Genomic DNA, 5,000 nt, shown 5'->3' with positions numbered 1-5,000 from the left:
TACAAGCCAGCAAGACAGTTGTGACAGTGAATTGTCAGAAAAGTGTTCACAATCGGAGGACTGTTCTTCAGACACTAAACCTTTCCCCGTCCCTAAGCCTCTTCCCCAGGCTGAACTGAATGATTTAGTGCGGGATTTAGGTCTTTCAAAGAAAGCAGCAGAGCTTTTGGCATCAAGATTACAAGGCAGAAATCTTGTTGATCACTCTGTTAAAGTATCATATTTCAGAAAGCGTGACCAGCTTTTTGTGACCTTCTTTTCAAAAGACAGACAGTTTGTTTACTGCCATGACATCCCAGGGCTTCTCAAAGAACTGGGAGTACCTTACTATAGTCCTGCTGAATGGAGACTCTTTTTAGACAGTTCAAAACGCAGTCTAAAGTGTGTCCTTTTACATAATGGCAATGTTTATGGAGCAGTACCTGTCGGTCACTCAGTGCATTTGCGGGAAGTTACTATGATGATATGAGAATGGTCATGGACTTATTAAAGTATCATAAGCACAATTGGATAATTTGTGTAGACTTAAAGATGGTCAACTTTCTTCTTGGACAACAGAAAGGTTTCACCAAGTTTCCATGTTTCCTCTGTATGTGGGACAGCCGAGCACGAGACAGACATTGGGTCCAGAAGGACTGGCCTATTCGTGACACCCTTGAAGCAGGCATGCCAAATATCATACAAGACCCAATTGTAAACAGAGATAAGATCATCTTTCCTCCTCTTCACATCAAATTAGGTTTGATGAAACAATTTGTCAAGGCACTGAAAACCGAAGGTGAATGTTTCCAACACATCATCACAGCTTTACCAGGGTTATCATTTGAGAAGATCAAAGCAGGCGTGTTTGATGGCCCACAGATTCGAACCCTAATTCGTGATGATCAGTTTGTTGCTAAGATGACCGCTTTAGAAAGGGCAGCATGGTTATCCTTTGTGGCAGTCGTTCAGAACTTCCTATGAAACAAAAAAGAGGAGAACTACAGAGAACTTGTGAACAGAATGCACATCGCTTTTCGTGATCTCGGGTGCAACATGAGCATCAAGTTTCATTTTTTTGAACAGCCACCTTGATCAGTTCCCTGACAACCTGGGGGCTGTGAGTGACGAACAAGGAGAACGATTCCACCAAGACCTAAAGATCATGGAAGAACGCTACCAAGGGCGCTGGGACAAAAGTATGATGGCTGACTACTGCTGGAGCATTAAACGAAATTGCCCAGATGAAATGTACAAACGCAAAAGTTACAAACGCAAATTCCTGCCTGAAAAAAAACACAAAGAAATTGATAAGCTTCCATCAGCTGTGGTGATGTTCTGAAGGATGCTAATCTAACTTTGGGATAGATGTTCTGTTAATGTTCTGTTTCTTTTGCCTTAATAAATGTACAGAAATGGCTTTCATACTGTTTTAAGATTCAAGTGAACAAAAGAATTGTGGCTGATATTGCAATTTCCTATAATAACGAAAATTTAAAAAAGAAATAAAAATGTCAAATTGCATAAAATCTGTAGCTTGCAGACAAAACCCGACTTCAGATTTGAAATCAGCACACTCAAGTTGACTATAGAAAAGTCTTTTTTTAAATGCAACAAAATGAGTGTTCCCCATTGTTATTTGTTAAAAGATGGAATAAATGTAGCAAAAATATCTTCCAATAAAATAGGAAAAATATTTAAGAAACATAATAATATTCGTAATAATATCAGTGTCGTTCACCGTATTCCATGCAACGGTTGTCCATCATCTTACTTCGGTGAGTCAGGTCGAGGGATCAATAAACGCTTGAGTGAGCACAAAAACGATCTCAGGGCTCATAGAACATCTAACTCCCTGGTTCGTCACCTGGACAAATGTGGACATCTACCTGATTGGAACAACACAGAAATTCTACACGAGGGATTTGAGAAGAAAATGAGAAAAACTGTGGAAGCTGCACATATCGCCACCAACAAGAACAACAACGACAGAGACGGATTTAAATGCCTCTCGAAAGCAGCAAGTGTCCTAATAATTAAATCGTTAGCCAAAGGGAAAACATGACGCTCATACCTTGGCGGGTTCCCTCTCACTACGAATATAATAATTGTGATCCGTCTGTAATGCTGTAGTCCTCTGAAGAAGACCAAGTTGGTCGCAACGTTAGGGCAATAAACTCTATTCCTAACACATCTTCTTTTCTCTCTCATATATATATATATATATATATATATATATATATATATTTATATATATACATATATATATATATATATATATATATATATATGTATATGTTGAGACATTCTGACAGGTTGACGTAAGCGGAATAGGAAACACAGGAGTCTTAGTCTTGAGTTTATTCCTGACTAGTTTCGCAGGTATGATTTTTCAAAGGAATAGGTTTACAAACGGGCTGTGGGCATTATATACATGGGGTGGACCTCACCACCTCCCCCGAGTTACCATAGTTGATGACGAGTGTGAACATTACATTGTGGCTAACGTAACAATGATGAAATTTTACAATTAAATATGATAACACTAATAACAAAGAAATTATTAATGGTAATTGTAACAATAGTAATGATAACAATGATGATAAAAATGAAAATTTAAATATCTAAATAATAATAGTAACAATAATAATAACAAAAATAATAATAATATATATAAATATATATGTATATATATAAATATATATGTATATATATATATATATATATATATATATATATATAGATATACAGTATATTGATAAGTATTTTAGACAAATGATTTGGATGATGGAGAACATAAACACAGGGGAAGGCTCGGAACCCTAAACACTCTAACGTTTCTTTCGCGTAGAACTTCTTCAGAGAGTGTGCGGAAAACTGCAATTGAAGTTAATGTACTAAACTTAATTATCTTGTCGGATACTTGGGAAAGGTCGTTGTTCTGTCGTGTTCTAGAATTAAAATACTAGTTTGTTTAGCTAAACTGATAAATCCTCTTCTATGGTTCGATGAATTCTTAGTTGAAATATATGCTGATTCTACAATTCTTCTAGTGAATTTATTAAAATCTTTATGCAGCACTTCAGCTCCTCTCCAGTTTGGTAAATGATCAAATTTTTCCGCATAAACTACAGAAGAATTAAATGTCCTATGTGTTTTTATGTCACTCTTATGAACATAATATATGTATGTATGTATATATATATATATATATATATATATATATATATATATATATATATATAAACCAGTATAGGAGAGATGCGTGATATCCTATTGTGGTCAATTAACATGTAAAACAACATAGTTTTATTTTTTCTATTTATTTGTATATATATATATATGTTTATTTTATTATTATTATCATTATTGTTATTACTCTTTTCAATGTCAAATGATGAGGGGGAGTAGTGTCATAGCAATGATCGAGGTGTCCTATATTAGTATGATATCGACTAAGTTATGTCGTCTCGCCAGTAGGTACTAAATGAAATCCCCATAATCCTTTAAGTATTTGCCACAATGACACATTAAACAGGGAAATGTTTGAAGGTACATTGATTATTGACTACAATTCCTTGAAGCCCTCTATATAAAAGAAATTATCTTAATGATCTAATAATAAACAAATGAAATCCTAGTACGACGTAGCGTAAGAATACAAAGTCCCCACCACAATCCCACCCCCAATCATAATTCCACCCTAATACAAGCCCACCCTCCCATAATCCCACATTACCACAATCTCATGCATCATAATATCACCACAACTACAGTTCACCCGAACTCCACTTGACATCTTTGTAAAGTTATAATATTCGGTTCTCCTGTAATATCATTAGAGTTGCATTTATACCCATTCCATTCCAAAACTTATGTAATATAACAGCTGAAGATGTGGCAAGTATAGAAACGCCGTGCAATATACTCCAAAATTAACTCCATTTTTTTTTTTTTTTTTTTATATGATTTTCCAAGCTGGACCTAATTCACAGAAGGAAACTGGTGAAAAAATTGAGGCCACAAGCAAGAATGATGACAGTGCGTCACAAACCGTCAATTTAATAGAATCTGTCTTGTAAAAAATCTCTTGCTTAGATATACAGATATAGATATAGATATAAATATAAAGTAGAAGACGGAGAGAAATCCCTTCGGGCTGCGCCAAATTTTTCTCGCACATAATCCCTCTCCCCCTCACCCCCACCCACTCCACCTCATGGATGACAACATTATTTATACACAACCATTCTCCATTCACCCCTGTCTTCTGTCCTCTCCCGTCCTTCCTCAACAGACATTCCCCTCTTCCCCAAATCCCCTTTTACCCCATCCATCCATCTCATCTTAGGTCGCCCCCTCATGTTCACTCCTTCCACATCTGCCTTCCACACCTCTGTTACTAGTCTTTCTTCACTCATTCTCTCCATATGTCCAAACCATCCCAATTCTCTCTCATCCACCCATCTCTCAGCTTCTTTTTCACCCCTGTTCTCCTCCTCGCCTCCTGATTTCTCACTCTATCCAGCCTAGTAACCCCTATCATACTTCTCAGACACATCATCTCTCGTCCTCTCCAGTCCTCCGGCACTGTACCCTCTCTTAGACAGACATTAAATAACCTCACCATCCAGTCCACCATCACTGTACCTCCTTTTTTCAGACATTCTGCATGACATTCATCTAGAGCAGGTACCTTACCTGCTCTCATCATTTTACTGCCTTCACTTCATTCTTCTTTATTTCTCCTCCATTTTCCTCACTCATCACGGTCATTTTCTTAGCACTTCCCACTGCAACTACCTTTCCCTACCTATCCTCCTTCACATTTAGCAACTCCCTAAAATACTCTACCCATCTTCCTCTTACTGCCTTTTCTTCCATTATCATCTCTCCATCTGCACCTTTTACCTTTTCTTCTCTACTTGATTCACCTCCTTTTCCTCTCTTAACTTATTTCCAGTACATCTTTTTATTGCTTTCAAACCTTTCTATCATACTCTTACCCCATTTCACATCTA

Source organism: Oratosquilla oratoria, chromosome 19 (genome assembly GCF_046742065.1).
Source record: "Oratosquilla oratoria isolate Oo_2021 chromosome 19, ASM4674206v1, whole genome shotgun sequence".
NCBI lineage: Eukaryota > Metazoa > Arthropoda > Malacostraca > Stomatopoda > Squillidae > Oratosquilla > Oratosquilla oratoria.
Note: the sequence above shows the minus strand (reverse complement) of the source record.